Below are 16,939 nucleotides of genomic sequence, written 5' to 3' on the forward strand. Positions count from 1 at the left end.
GTTCTAATGTCCCTCCTATGATTCCAGGCTCAGTAAAGGATTGTAAAGTGGGTTAGCAATGCACAGTATATGCGTTCTAATTTGGCTGCTAGGTGATTCTGGTCAAATCACTGAACCTCTCTGGTTGGATCTGAGCCTCAATAAATGAGAGGCAAAAGGCTGAATTCCTGAAAGGAGGCTTGTTCTCATATCAAGAATATGGTTTTTGCAACCTTTGGGATCTATGAAACCACTGTCATGAGGGACTACATTTTAGACTCCCCTGTAATTTATTCTCCTTCAACTATTTACTTCTTCAGTTCTCATTCCTCCTCAGGTTCTCTGGGTTAATAACCTAATTGTGTGAAGACTGTTCATCTCATGTAAGCCAATTCAATAGGCTCTGATTCATTTCCTTTCTATAGGGAGCTGCTTAGGCACTGAGTCCCTCCTCCCCTCCTGTTCTAAAACTGCCAAATGGAAACTCACTCAGAATACTATATGGCAAATGTAGCACGCACACATGCAGGCGCGCACACACACACACACACACACACACACACACGCATGCATGCATATCAAAGGGAGGACAAGAAAATACTTTTTTTAAAAAATCCATTTAATTCCTATAGGCCTACAAATTTTTAGAGTTTTATATATATATATATATATATATATGTATATATATATATATATACACACACATACACACATATATATACATATACATATATATTATGTATATATAAATACACACAGACACACAGACACACATGCATGCATATCAAAGGGAGGACAAGAAAACACTTTTTTAAAAAAATCCATTTAATTCCTATAGGTCTACAAATTTTTAGAAATATATATATATATATATATATATATATATACATATGCATATACACATATACACACACATATATATACATATACATATATATTATGTATATATAAACACACACAAACACACACAGACACACACACACACACACACATACACATACACACGGACCACGGGTTGCATTTTGTAAAGAACACTGAATTTGGCTTACAGGATCTGGGTTAGAATCTCACTTACCACCTACTTGATATTGGGGCAAGTCACTTATCCTCCAAGGGCCTCAGTTTCCTCATCTATAAAATGATGAATGTTGGACTGTGACTTTTTTTCTTCCTTTTCCTTTTGCCCAGGGTCACACAGCTAGTAAGTGTCTGAGACTGGATTTAAACTCAGGCCCTGCTGAGTCCATGGCCAGTACTCTGTCTACTGCACCACCTAGCTGCCCCTGGACTACATGACATCTAAGGTGCCTTTCAGCTCTAGATCAGTGACCTAGGAGCAGGGGTGGGGACTGCGGCCTTGAGGCCATCTGTGGCCCTCTAGGTCCTCAAAGTACAGCCCTTTGACTGAATTCAAACTCGACAGAACAAATCTTTTTATTTTTTATTAAAGGGATTTGTTCTATGAAGTTTGGATTCGGTCAAATGGCCATACTTGAGGACTTTGAGGGCCACAGGTGGGCTCAAGGCCATAGGTTCCCCACCTCTGCAGGAGTCACACTTACTAGACATACCAGCATTATGAAGTAGGTACCACAGGTGTTATAACTCCCACATTATCAACCAGTACAACGAAATAACACTGCACTATAAATAAGGAGTTGTTCAGTCATGTCAAACTCTTCATGATCCTATTTGAGTCTTTCTTGGCAAACAAGATTAAGTGACTTGACCAGGATCACACAGTTAGTAAGTGTGTGAGACTGGATTTGACCTCAGGTTTTCCTGATTCCAGGCCCTGTGCTCTAGCCACTGTACCACCTAGTTGCCTCATAAATAAGGAGACTTGTAACACAGTCCTGAGTATGCCACTAAGTAGCTGTGTGACCTTGGGCAGTGTCTTCCTTGCTTTAGTACTCAGTTTCCTCATTTGCAAAGAAACTGAGATTAACTTTAACTGGAAGACTTCTAAGGGTTTGTCCCACTCCAGAGCCAATAAATACCATATATTCTAAGGTTGTTACTAATTCTAACATTTTAGAATCTATGTCCTAATAAAATGATATTCGAAGGTTTGTCCTAGTTTCAAGAGTCTGTTTTTCTTCTTAAGATTGAGTCACCGCATCTAGCCAAGCCTGGAAATACATCAGCTACTCTTGGGCCAGTCTTGCTACTGATAATCATGGGGCTTTATTTGACCTATTCTGTTTCCAGACTGGGCTAGTTTACCCTTCTTAGGCAGCCTGGTGGCCTCACCCCCACCTTTTGGGGGGTTGTCCCATTAATACTGAATTTAGCACGAGCACTCAGTTGGTTTAGTCTACTACAGCTCAGAACTGAGCTCAAAAGACCTCTGTCTCCCCTGTTAGCTGAGAACACAGGTATCTGCTACCAAGACTGTCTAATATTGTGTGTCCTAAGGTCGCTTCCAGCTATCAGTCTGCAGTCTATGTATCAGTCTGCATTCTAAGTATCAGTCTGAATTCTATAGCTTCCAGACTATCTATCAGTCTGTATTCTATGGTCTAAAATCTTTTCCAGATCAGACATTTTAGCTCCCCTGGAAAGATATTGAAGACCAGAGAATTTCAGTGACTTGTCCAATGTTAACACAACTACTAAGTGGCCAAGCCAGGACATGATCTAGGTCTTCTAACTCCAGATCTGATGTTCTGCTCATCGTATTTTGGCCAAAACACACAGTGTGTATCGCTGGGACACTGAAGGTTAATTTTAGATTCAACATCTACATGTCATTTTATAAGCATTTCTTGGGAGTTTTTAATTTCTCCTGGATTTGAAAAGAAGTCATTTTTTTCCCCTTTAGCACACAATGGCAGAAAGGAAGATTTGTTATTAATATGTGGTTAGAAAGACTTATTTTTTCCCTGTCACATATTGTGCTGCCTGAGCTACCTCATTCATTTCTCTTAACTACTGCTTGCTACTCTTATGCTCAGAATATCCCTGCTTCATCCTCCAGACTGATCATTTTTATCCCTATAGTTACAAAATCTCAGAATTGGAAGAGCCCTCACTGATAATTAAGTCCAACCAAATCTACTTAAACAGGAATATCCTGCCCATACCCTTGACAAATAGCCATCCAGGCTCCACTTAAAGGCCTACCAAGTCAGCCCATTGCATTGTTTTACAACCTGTCAAGAATTTAAAAAAAAATCATTTTGAACCCACAGATGCTCAGCTAGAAAGAACTTCTACCCATTTCTTTGTTACAGTGGGACCATGAGTAAGTAAGTCACTTAGCCTTATAAGGGCCCTAGCCAACTCCCTAAGATGATATTTGAAGATAGGAATAATGTTCCTTGTACTTCTTACAGAGTAAAGAGAACTGACTCTGGATTCTGAAGACCTGGGTTTTAATCCTGCCTCTCGTGATTATTACTTGTGTGAGCCTAGACAAGTCACTATACCTCTTAAGCCTTCATTGGTCACTCATTTTTCAGTTGTGTCCAACTCTTTGTGACCCTATTTGGACTTTTCTTGGTAAAGATACTGGAGTGGTTTGCACTTCCTTCTCCAGCCCATTTTACAGATGAGAAAACTGAGACAAACAGACTTGTCCAGGGTCACACAACTAGTGTGTGAGACTAGATTTGAACTCAGGAAGATGAATCTTCCTGACTCCAGGCCTAGCACTCTATCCACTGGCACCACCCAGTTGCCCCTCTCTAGGCCTTAGTTCCTTTATTTGGAAAATGAGGAGGCTGAACTGGGTCGTGGATGAGTTAGTTCCCTTTCAGCTCTAAACCTATGATACTATGGTTCTTCTTTTCTCCATTTATAGTTTCCTTTAATGATCCTAAAATGACATAGTTTCTGTCCCCTCCCTCCTGCCCTTCCTCTGAATGCCCTCTGGCTTACCAGTGAGTTCCCTAAAATACGGCATCCAATTTTCCAGATGGAGTCCAACCAAGAGAAAAGACCACAGACTCAACATGTTTTCGACATCAGGCATCCATTTGCTTCTGCCCTTTCTACGGGATTTGTTGTGCAGTGAGCATCAGCTATTCTTTGAAGAAATATGGGGGAAACCACCTTCTGGTGGTGGTTGTAAAACACTTGCAGGTTTCATTTCCACCTTTGTCCCAAACATAGAATGGCAAAGGCAGTTTTCCCAGGTGTGGCAAAGCTTCCTCCCTAACAGCAGTAGCTTTCTGCTACAAGGCAATTTGAGTTGTTTTCGTACAAATACATCCATTGCTACAGCAATATTTTCATTATCAGCTCTACCAGGGAGCTTGACTTTTTTGAGCCAGGGAGCTTGACTTTTTTGAGCCAGAAATCATAGAAGTGGCCATTTGAGAACAGGTTATGTAGGGAAAGAAATCAGGACTTGGTGTTGGCCAAAATACAGCACAGCTTTGTTGCTGGTAGATATGCATTATAAAGGCAGAGATGTGGACCTTGCATGGTTCATCTAGATTTAATTTTATTCCACTCAAAGCAGTTCTCGGGAGCAAAGCTCAGCTTCATGCCTCCACTGAGATCCTCTGTAGATATGTTTGTTTTAAATTAGGGGTTGGGGGAGGAAGTCCTTGAAAAGCATTTTGGGGGCAAAGGTACAGGTTCCTAATCAAGGGTTAAATAGGAGTTCTAAGGAGTTTTCTAACCCAGAGTCAGATAATTGTCTGGGGCCATAGACTTTAAATCAGCACCAGACAAGGGTAGTTAAAAGAATAAGCAGTCTTCTGTCTTGGTATTCTGTTGACCTTTGCTAGTTCTCCCTATTGGTGTAGTAGCTCAGAGAAAGATTTTCTAGAAATTACATGTCAGTAAATGGGAGGAAAGAGTCCAGCAGATGTCTCTGAAGAGCTGAAACTCAGCAAATGGTAATAGTAGAGAGAATTTAGGCAACCTATGTGACTAGCAGAGATGTCTAATAGAGATCAGACCCCCAGCCGAGGAGCAGAGAGCAGTGTGTCTTCAGAAGATATCAGTAGCCCTGGGATATTGGAGCAGTGAGTTGTTCAGGTCCTGCGTGGACCATGGCCACATATGTCCCTATGTTTGTGTAATCTATAAGTGGATTCATGGTCACATGAGTTTCTAGTTTGTGCTACTTTAAGCATATTCTCTGATCACGTGTCTCCACATATGAGTACCCTTTATACATGTTCTCTGCTCATATATGTTCTGTGTATGTTCCCCCCTCCCAACTGGTAGTATGGTAACCTATGGTAGAGTGTATTCCATATGTGTATTGGGGGGAATTTTTGCTTGTCAATTCACTTACTCTGTTCTTTGACTAAATGCCTTTTGCTTTGAACAAATGTGTCCTCTGGCTGACTGGTAAAAGTTAATTCATCAAAAAGGGTTCGTGAGTTTATGTTTCTGATTGGATATATTGACCCATAGAGTACCTTGAACCTGGGATCAACATTCTGGGTCCTCAATGTAAGGGGTTCCCCAGAGATTACTGTAATTAGACCTGGAAAATAATGAGACTTGACTGACTAGTCCTCCTAGGTCATTTTCAGTTTTAAATCCTCTAATTTCATGAGTCACAGATAAATGGATAAGATGACTATAGCATGAGTTCACAAGAAATCATGAATGTCAGTGCTGAAAGCAACTTTAGAACATAGAACAAAGAATTTCAGAGTTGGAAGGCAGCTTACAACATATAGAATGGCAGTAGTGTGGTTGACCTCATGGTTCTGAGTTTATCCCTGTCATGATACACCTAAGCTTGTCAGCATCTTTCTTAAAATGTGACACCCAGAAGTGAATACAATATTCCAGGGTCACCCATCTCCAAGGCCCCAGACGTTTTTGCTATAGTGTCAGGCTCTCTTGAGCTGAATGATAATTACTTGTCAAATTCCAAGAAGAAAATGAGAAAAACCACATGCCCTCTCCCCAGCAGTTCATCATACTAAAAATGTGCTGTAATTGATTTTCCACATGTGCCGGGGGGGGGGGATACAAACCCTTCATTATTTTCAGGAGTGTTTATATCAGGAGTGACGGATGTCTAATTGCATAATTTTCCACTCTGAAATAAACTGACCAGGATCACATGCTTACATGCCGATCATCAGGAGGGCGTTACTTTTGTTGCTGTTACTATCATCTGATTTGTCCAATTACTTCCCAAAGTCAGAACAGCCTGATTTTTGATCAAGTGCAGATGATACTTCAGTCTGTTTGCTAAAAGCCTTAGTGAACTACACAGTTAATTAGGTTCATTTTGTTAGTTTGGCACTGCTTCTTTTGCCCAGGCATTCCACACCTGCCCCTTGAGGAGGTATGGTGGGAAGACACTGGCCTAGAGGTCAGAAAACCTGGGTTTGAATCTTGGTTCTGTCACTAAATTGTGGGGGGAATTTGGATCACAGTTCCCTTCTTTCATCCTCAATTTCCACATCTGTAAAATGACCGTACTTACCTGGCTTTCTTCATAGGGTTGCTGTGAGAGTCAAATGAGATATGAAAACATATTTCTTTTAAAAAAGTCTTTTTTGTTTTGCTAGAAATATTAATATTATTTCTTGAATCTAAAATGCTTTCCAAATATCCCTTCAGAAAAGTGTGAAGTATAAAGGCTAGGACCTTCTTTTGAAATGGAGTAAAAGTGATAACCAAACTTAACTTGTCTAGAAGGGGTCATTGTCTTCCTATCTACCTGGCGTGATTAGCACCATGATCCACCTGGGGACAATTTCTTCTCTTTGGAAATTCAAGGTTAAGATACTGATGGTAGGAAGGAACTCTTAAGGAGAGTGGTTCAGGAAGAAACTGAGTAATGACTATCTTGGCATATTAACCCTATACCATATTTTAATATATTATGACATTTTCCTGTTTCCAGATTCCAGTTAATGCTACCTGAAATATTCCAGGGCAGAGAGTCATTTTGGAAGGTATGAGGACTATGCCTAGTTGAGCATCTCTCACTCTCTCTCTAGTCTAAAAATGTCTTAGATATAGATATATGTTAAATTCAATAAAATTGTTTCAGGCACATTCAAATCTAAATTTCAAAGGACATTTATCAATATTAATTTTTTTCCTTGACAGACATAATGGATACAAATTAAACTATTCTTATTTTGATGACCAGCAAAAGAAACAGCATGGTGTAATAGATGGTCTCAGAGTTAGGAAGACGTAGGCTCAATTCTCACCTCAAGCATATGTTGTCTATGTGACCCTGGGCAAATTAATTAACCTTGTAGTGCTGCAGCCAGCTCTCAAAATTGCAAATCAGTTGCTGTTTACCTTGGTGGAAGGATCTCCCTTCCTGGGAAGTCCCTACACCTATGAGATTACAGGTTTATTCGGAACAAGAAAAAAAAGAAAAAGATCATAGGAGCATAGGATCATAGACCAAGAGCCACAAGGCACCTTGGAGGCCTTTTAGTCCAACCCTTTCATATTAAAGATGAGAAAAATAAGGCCTAGGGAGGTTAAGGGACTCTCCTGAGATCACACAGGTACCAGCAGAGGTGGGATTTGAACCTGACTCCTCCTTCGCTTGCAGCTGTGTTCTACAATCAGCAGCCTAACTGTGGTGTTCCTTTTCTCCAATCTGCTTTGTATTACAGTACTTGGGCATATGGTTCACAAAGAGACATGAGCATTAGTGTTTCCTCTTTTTTACCCCCCATTTTGAGCAGAAGACGGTGCTACCTACCTATGATTGTTTTGGTTATCATTCAGGCATTTCAATTCTGTCTGACTCTTCATAACCCAATTTGAGGTTTTCTTGGCCAAGACACTGAAGGAGTTTGTCATTTCCTTTTCCAGCTCATTTTACAGATGAGGAAATTGAGACAAACAGGGTGAAATGATTTGCCAAGGGTCACACAGCTAGTAAATGTCTGAGGCCAGATTTGAACTGAGGAAGACTCATCTTCCTGACTCCAGGCCTGGCACTCTATCCACTGTGCCACCTACCTGCCAAGCTATGATTATAGCATGATGCTTACTATCTGTAGCTTTTTATGATGACAAAAATACTATATGCATTATTCAGTTTGTTCTTCACAGCAACCTTGTGAAGTAGTAGGAATATTATTTGTCAAATTTTATGTATGAGGAAACTGAGAATCAGAAAGAGGAAATGACTTACTCCCGCATAGTTATAGGGTACTATCAATGGAGGTAGGACTGAAGCTCAGATTCAGTAGGTACTTATTAAATGCTTTTGATTGATTGATTGACTCCAAAGCCAGTGCTTTTCTTATTATCTGATCCTACCATGTTTGACTACTAAAAGCATCCTGAGACATTTTGGAAGTTACAAAATAGTATGGTAAAGGAACTTGTGGTATGGGAAAGAACACTGGAATGGAGGCCAAGAGACCAGAGTCCTGGTCACTGCTTTGTGAGACTTTGGTTAAATAAACTTCTCTCCTGACCTCAGTTGCCTCATTCATAAAACTGGAAGATGGACTAGATTGCTATGGTGGAAAGAACTTGAACTTGGAATCACCAGACCTCAGTTTGAATCTTTGCTGTGCCTCTTACTGTAATACCTGTAAGTCCTTGGACAAGTCACTAACCTTGAGCCTCAGTTTCCTCATCTGTCAAATGAGGGGATTGGATTAGATGACTTTTAAGATCCTTCCCAGTTCTAGATCTATGATTCTTTCTGGCTTAATGAAACTATGAGAAGATGGCATGCTGCTTATCAAAAACAGAATGAAGTCATTCCTGGTAATGGCATCATTTCCTATAAAGAGGGATAGAAAATAATAAAATAAAAACAGTGACCCGTCTGTCTAAGGACATATGGGGCCATGCTAATGATAACAGCCTGGCTCTTTAGAAAGAGCGTTCTCCATTATCTTATTTGATCCTCATAATAGCCCAGGGAAGTCATCAGGTCAGGGACAATTACCCCCATTTTGTATATGAAGAAATTGAAACTCGAAGAGGGGAAGAATTTGCCCATGGTGACACAGTTAGTATTTGGCTGAAATTCAAATCTCTTAAACCATATTTCCTCCAACATATGAATAAAAATATTAGGCACATGCAGATCAGTTGAAGGAACTAGCTGTTCCTGGAGCAGAGAAGACTTGCAAGAATGGAACAGAGAATATGAGCATTGCCATCACGGATCTGATGTGAAATATTAAATGGAAATGTGATTAATTAGCCTTGTGCTACTGGGCACCAGGTATCAATCAGGGTCCTATGAATATCAGGTTCTAGAGTCTCATGATCTTTGGCACAGGTATGCCTAAGAAAATAGAGAATTCAGAAGGTTCTGTCAAAGATGCCAGTACTCTTCTTCTTCTGATAAAGAATCATCCTTGCCCAGCCTTTTGGCATATTTTGTGCCTGAGACCAGAAGAAGTTTATGGCACAGTTCAATACAAGACTTCCATAGGGTCATATAGAATACAGGAGACTGCAGAAAAAAGTGCACAGGGAAAACCTCCCAGGTAATTAGATACCTACCAGTTGAATAGCTTAGTCACAAAAAAGGTCTCACCAGATGTTTATTTTTGCATGATTACCTTTTTGGTCTTCATATAAACCTTGAGGTCTGGACTGTTTCAGGTTCCAAATACAGGGAGAGGCTGATATGCTTACCTGGGAATCACTGCTGCTGAAAGCTGTCATCTTTCTTTTTTCTCTTTTTTCTTTTACTTTATTTTTTTAAATAGCATTTTCCCCCAATTATATGTTTAGGTGATTTTTAGCATTCATTTTCATAAGAATTTGAGTTACAATTTTTTCTGCCTCCCTCCTTCCCCTCCTCTCTTCTGAAATGGTAGGCAATTTGATATAGGTTATACATGTGCTACCATGTAAAACGTATTTCCAAATTGGTCACAGTTATGAAAGAAAGAGATCAAAAGAAAAAAAACATGAAAAAGAATGAAGTAAGTGAAAAAATGCGCTTTGAGCTACACTCAGAGAATATCAGTTCTTTATCTGGATGTGGATAGCATTTTCCTTCATGAGTCCTTTGTATTTTTCTCAGATCATTTGCTGCTGAGAAGAGCTGAGTCATTCATAGTTCATCATAAGACAATGTTGCTGATACTGGGTACAATGTTTCCTGGTTCTGCTCATTTCATTTTGCATTAGTTTGTACAAATCTTTCCAGGTTTTTCTGAAATCTACCTGTTCATCATTTCTTATTGCACAATAGTATTCTATTATATTCATATATCACAGCATGTTCAGCCATTCTCCAACTGATGGGCATCTCCTCAACTTCCAATTCTTTGCCACCATGGAAAGGGCTGCTATAAATGTTGTTGCACATGTAGGTCTTTCCCCCTTTTTATGACCTCTTTGGGATACAGACCTAGTAGTGGTATTGCTGGATCAAAGGATATGCATGGTTTGGTTGCCCTTTGGACATAGTTCCAAATTGCCCTTCAGAATGGATAAGTTGGATAAGTTTACAACTTCAGCAACAGTGCATAAGTGCCCCAATTTTCCAACATCCTAGCTAACATATATGATTTTGCCTTTCTGTCATATTAGTCAATCTGATAGGCATGATGTGATCCCTCAGAGTTGTTTGAATTTGTATTTCTCTAATCAAAAGCGATTTAGAGCACTTCTTTATATGCTTATAGATAGCTTTGATTTCTTTGTCCAAAAACTTCCTGTTCATATCCTTTGATCATTTATCAATTGGGGAATGGTTTGTATTCTTATGCATTTGACTCAGTTCTCTATATATTTGAGAAATGAGGCCTTTGTCAGAGACACTTGCCATAAAGATTATTCCTCACCTTTCTGCTTTTCTTCTAATCTTGGTTGCAGTTATTTTAAATGGAATTTCTCCTTCTAATTCTTGGTGCTGGGCTTTGTTGGTCATATAAAGAAATGCTGATGATTTATGGGTTTATCTTATATCCTGCAACTTTGCTAAAGTTGCTAATTATTTCAAATAGCTTTAAGTTGATTCTCTAGGGTTCTCTCATATCATCTGCAAAGAATGATGGTTTTGTTTCCTCATTGCTTATTCTAATTCCTTCAATTTCTTTTTCTTCTCTTATGGCTATAGTTAATATTTCTAATACTATATTGAATAATAGCGGTGATAATGGTCATCCTTGCTTCAACACCTGATCTTATTGGGAAGGCTTCTAGCTTATCCCTATTCAAGATAATGCTTGCTGATGGTTTTAGATGAATACTGCTTATCATTTTAAGGAATGCTTCCTTCATGCCTATGCTCTCAATTGTTTTTAATAGGAACAGGTACTGTATTTTGTCAAAAGCTTTTTTCAGCATCTATGGAGAGAATCATATCAATTTCTGCTGGTTTTGTGGATATGGTCAATTATGTTGATAGTTTTCCTAATATTGAACCAACCATGCATGCTTGATATAAATCCCACCTGGTCACAGTGTATAATCCTTGTGACATGTTGCTATAATAGCCTTGCTAGTGTTTTGTTCAAATTTTTTTTGCATTGATATTCATTAGGGAAATTGGTCTATAATTTTCTTTCTCTGTTCTAGCTCTTCTTGGTTTCGGTATCAGCACTATATATATGTCTGAAAGGAATTTGGTAGGACTCCACCTATTTTTTCCAAGTAGTTTATGTAATATTGGAATTAATTGATCTTTAAATGTTTGGTAGAATTTAAGTTTGAACCCATCTGACTCTAGGGATTTTTTTTTTTTTTGGTGAGGCAATTGGGGTTAAGTGACTTGCCTAGGGTCACACAACTAGTAAGTGTCAAATGTCTGGTCTGAGACTAGATTTGAACTCAGGTCCTCCTAACTCCAAGGCCAGAACTCCACTATGTCACCTAGCTGCCCCCTGGGGATTTTTTCTTAAGGAGTTCATTAATGGCTTGTTCAATTTCTTTTTCTAAGATGGGTTGATTTAGGAATTTTATTTCCTGATCTGTTAATCTGGGTAATTTGCATTTTCATGAATATTCATTGATTTTGCTCAGATTGTCAGATTTATTAGCAAAATATTTCCTAAAGATTGTTTTAATTTCTTCTTTATTGGTGGTGATTTTGTTATTTTCATTTCTGATACTGGATATTTGGTTTTCTTTTTTTAAAATCAAATGAACCAATGGCTTATCTATCTCATTTTCCCACCATAAAACCAGCTCCCAGATTTATTTATTAGCTCAATAGTTTTTTTTTAATTTTCAGTCTTATTAATCTCACCTTTGATTTTCAGGATTTTCAATTTAATGCTCAGTTAACGATTTTTAATTTGTTCTTTTTCTAGTTATTTTTTTTTTGCAAAGTTGCACATTTATTGATCTGGAAATAGACACAAATGTCTTATTAAGAAACCTTTTTGGGAAGACTTCACACCACACTGTGCACCTCTGGTTCTCAGTCACTTTGGCTTCCCTCACCAACTCTTCGGGCACAAGGACTGTTGAAGTTCCCAAGATAGACCCTCCCAGCAAGTCAAATGACACCACCCCAAAGTAGTCATCCTCCCAAAGGTTGATTTACAATTAATATCCTTCCAATAGGAAAGTTCATTAATTAGCTAAAACATAGGCCCCCAAACCATGAAAAACCATTGTGTGGGACAGAGACCACCTACCCAAATTAAAAACCAGAGTCTTGACAAAAGTTTGCAAAAAGGAGGAATCTTTTTATTGACTTTCTCGAGAAAGGGCTCTCCCGTGCTGCCTAACCTGCCCCAAGAGTTCGGGTGCTCTTTGTTTAAGGCAAGATCATATAGATGCTAACTCAGCAGCCCACCCTAACCCCTTCCCATCGGCTCATTGGCTGAGCCTCAGGTATACAATCTATTCGTGTAAAAACTACCTCAATAACAGAGAGAACAAAGAGGTATAGAAATTATGTTAGCATATTCTCCTTTTCAGGGCCTCACAGTTTCAGCAGCCTTTTACCCAAGGTCATATAACTAGCTAGAGGATGAGATAGACAGGATGCTCTTATGGCTCAGGAATTTCTACTAACACTACCTAAGAATAAGGGAGGGAGAAGGCTAGGGGAGGGGGTCTTGTATTCTGAGGGTTTTTCACTTAGTGTTGGTCCACATGTACCACTCAAAAGCAACAATACCAGAACCATTACAAGAGCTAATGACCCTCTGAGGAGGCTTCACTTCTGAGAGATCAGCTCTCACACCATCATCATAATTGGTTGCTTTGTTTGACAATGCCTTCTCCAAAAAGATGAAAGGGAGTTAATTGAAAAATGCAGGAATGCAGAAATACTTACATGTTACCAGCTCCCATCACTCCCCCTCAACCGCTTGCCAAGGGTTCTCTCCACCCATCACTTGGCCAAAAACCCTCTTTTCAGGAAATGGTTCTGAACAAGTAACAACATTATGCCAAAGTCAAAATTCACAGCTATCTTTTTCAAGGTCATGCCATCATTTGAAGACTTACTCCTTACAACAGAATTGAGAGGCAAATTCATTTCAGGACACAAGATTCCAAAGTGTTATTATTGTTTTTTGAGGGGATCAAGGGATGGGGTTAGGGGTATTACTTTCTTTAGCCAAGCTGATGTTAGAATAAAATACTCCTTTCAAGGGACTGCGGAGGTCTGCCTTCTGTTCAGCGTGGAAAATCTAATAAGCAATTCTCCTTCCCACCCTGCCCTGTACCCCACATTTAGGGTATGGTTAGATAACAGGCCCCTAGGCCCCTACTGCAACTCTCTTCCTCATCATTCACATAAATAAAATTGAAATTGTAGAATCGATGATGTTCGAGCTGGAAGGGCCTTTAGATCACAAAGCATGGAACAGACTGTCAAGAGAGCTAGAAAATGTCTTACAACAAAAAAACAACAGACTGTTCAAGCTGGAAGGGGCTTAGAAGCATGGGACATTAAAACAATGAGCAGAGTTGGAAGGGACCTTAGAGATCATTATTTCATAGATGAAGAAACTGAGGACCAGGGAGGAAAGGCCAAGCTCTCAGCTTACCTCATGAAACTCTTCCCTGTGAAATCACCAAGGAAGGAAAATTCCTTTTAAATAAGGTGAGAATCAAAGAAAAAAAAAAAAGGAAGGTTCCTCACCACGTTTTAAGGAGAGCTGTGGCAAGGCTGAAGTCTAACAAATGTGAACTACCAGAAGCCCATCAATAACTTCCATTGTGTTTAAAGCTTCACGTATACATTGGCTATTTTAATTGAATGTTAACGTTTGAGAAGAAAATGGGTTTTTATGCTTCAAAATTAAAAGGTGTATAAACGCACAATGTGATTTTAAAGTATCTACAATTATGATAGTTTAAGCTTGGAAAAAACCAAACCAACAAACCCCAAAATCAACCAGTGTGAGCTTCATCCTTTTTCCTCGTAAAAAAAAAGCCACCCACAATGCACTGGACTCTCCCTCCTTATATCCAAATAGTGTTCTTGTATTACAAACTGGGTTAGTTTTTCCTTTTGCTGCAAAGAAACACAGTTACTAGATCAGCTGTACCATTGAGCAAAGGCCTATGGGACTTTTATTAATCAGGCCGGCCTCAAGGTTTCTTTAAAAAACAAACAAACAAACAAACAAGTTTTTCTCTTCTCATATCTTTTTTTTTTTGAGGGGATGGGGGCGAAATGCCTCTTTCAAGTCTAAAATGAGTTAGAGAAGACAGCAGCAGCCAGAATTTGGTGAACAATTTAAGGGATGCTTGTTTTAGATTGATCCCCTTATCTTTCCACACTCCAACCTCCCCCCAACATCAAAATGAGTCTCCCCCAATCCACCTCACTTTGTTCTCACCTGAGCTCTTAAAAATAAGCTTTGGATTAATACCAAGGTAGGTACAGTGTGATATAGGAGGGGTGGGACATGGGGCTGGGAGAAGAAAAGGCTGAAAGGAAAAGGAGGCAGCTACTTAAAACACAGTCCAAACCAGAGCCAGGAGGGAGCTACTAGGCTCTGAGGAGGTCCTTTTCTAACAGGAGACTCCCATGGACTTGAGCCCAGCACTGTCACTGGTGCTCCAGGAGTTGAAAGTGATCTCTTGGTCGGTGTCTGTGTGGGAGTGGTTGTGGGTCCTCTTGCTGGTGTGGTGGTGGCTTGGGTTGCCTTCCCAGGAGGTGACACTGGAGCCAGAGGTTGTTCAGGATCTCATGAGGTGAGTCGTGCTGGCAGAAGGGATATATCCCATACCTTGGACAAAGTACTTGAAAGCCTCTGTGAGCTTGTCAGGCTAAGAAATTTGTGGCAGGCCTTCACAGTCTGCCATCTTTAGGAGTGTGCTCTTGGTTGGATCCAGTTTAGAGCTGTACTTCACCATAGCATGCACCACAGGTGAATTTTCTCTAACCACTAGCAATGCAGGACACTGTCAGGTAATAGCTTTGGTTCCAGGGAGAGGACACTTCGGTTTTAGATCCCAGCCATTATGGTAGGCATTAATGAAGAGATAAAGATTGCTTGGGTTCATGTCATTGATGATACGATAGCTGTAGGTATGCACCCCCTCTATGCTGTTCTGCAGTTCTTCCTTCCCAAACAGATGAGACACCATCACATGCAGAAGAGCTTGGGTCCACCCAGACATCTTGGATGCTGATAAGGACAAGTCCTTCCACTATTTCTGGGTGGTTCAGAGCAAATCGAGTTCAGATGTAGGCACCAGCTTCAGTTCCCATTCTAATCATGCTTTTCAGTCCAAGCTGGTGGAGAATTCCAGGAATCATTTCAGTACATTGATCCACGGAGGGATACATCTACCCCACAGGAAAGGATGCTGCTCCATCCTGTTGCCTAGGAGCGTCCACGTGGCAGACAGCAAAATGTTGGATGATCTCCTGCATGACCTTTGAATTGAAGAAAGAATTATAGCAGGTTTTCTGGTTCATGCAAATGTCATGATACGTGAAGATGACAACATGGTTCCCCTTTGGGGTTCCACATAGGGTGATGTGAACTGAGCCATGTAAAGACTCAATGTCTTACTGCTGAATGTGGAACTCTTGCAGGAGGCCAGTGATGGTCTCTTTTCTGTCCACCAGAAGCTTGATCTCTGCAAGGTCCACATCCTGGAGGTGCATTGACATGGTCCAAACTGTTACTTGATGGTAGAGGCTTGGGAGAGGAGGAATGTGGGTCCAAGGGAAGCCACTCAGCCATGCTGTAATCTCATGTCCAGCTAGGGGACTCAGAGCCTGAATACATGGGTGAGCAGAGTAAGCATATAGGCAGACTGCAAGGTTTGTTTATGTAGTTTTTTTTAGTTGCATGCCCGAATCATTAATCTGTTTTTTCTCTCTATTTTTTTTTAGGTAATTGGGGTTAAGTGACTTACCCAGGGTCACACAGCTAGTAAGTGTCAAGTGTTTGGTATGAGGCTGGATTTGAACTCAGGTCCTCCTGACGTCAGGGCTGGTGCTCTTTCCGCTGTGCCACCTGGCTACCCCTGTTTTTTCTCTATTTTGTTAATGTAAGAATTTACAGAAATATATTTTCCTCTAAGTACTGATTTAGCTGCATACCATAAATTTTGGTATGCTGTTTCATTGTTGTTATTCTCTTTAATGAAATTGTTGATCATTTTTGTGAGCTGTTCTTTGATTCACTTATTCTTTAGGATTCGATTATTTAGTTTCCAATTAATTTTTAATCTATCTTTCCATTGCCCTTTGTTGAATGTAATTTTTATTGCATTATTATCCAAAAGGAATACATTTAATATTTGTCTTTCTACATTTGATATAAAGGTTTTTATGCCCTAATACATTGTCAATTTTTGTGAAGGTGCCATGTGCTGTGGAGAAAAAAAAATATCCTTTCTGTTCCCATTCACTTTTCTCCAAAGCTCTGTCATATCTGACTTTTTCTAATATTATATTTATCTCCTTAGTTTCTTTCTTGTTTTTTTGGTTGGATTTATTGAGTTCTGAGGAGGGGCCAGTTGAGGTCCCTCACTAGTATAGTTTTGCTGTCTATTTTTTCCCTGTAACTCACTTCTCCTTTAAGAATTTGGATGCTATACCACTTTATGCATATATCTTTAATATTGGTATTACTTCATGTCTATGGTA

The 16,939-nt window shown here is 39.7% G+C and overlaps 1 pseudogene; it reads right to left on the reverse strand.

Annotated features, from left to right (window-relative positions):
- Nucleotides 1-14,844: 14,844 nt before the first annotated feature.
- On the reverse strand, nt 14,845-15,955 carry LOC110192820 (protein NDRG1 pseudogene; annotated as a pseudogene).
- Nucleotides 15,956-16,939: the final 984 nt, after the last annotated feature.

Source organism: Phascolarctos cinereus, unplaced genomic scaffold, assembly GCF_003287225.1.
Source record: "Phascolarctos cinereus isolate Bilbo 61053 unplaced genomic scaffold, phaCin_HiC Scaffold_2;HRSCAF=192, whole genome shotgun sequence".
In the NCBI taxonomy this organism is placed as follows: domain Eukaryota; kingdom Metazoa; phylum Chordata; class Mammalia; order Diprotodontia; family Phascolarctidae; genus Phascolarctos; species Phascolarctos cinereus.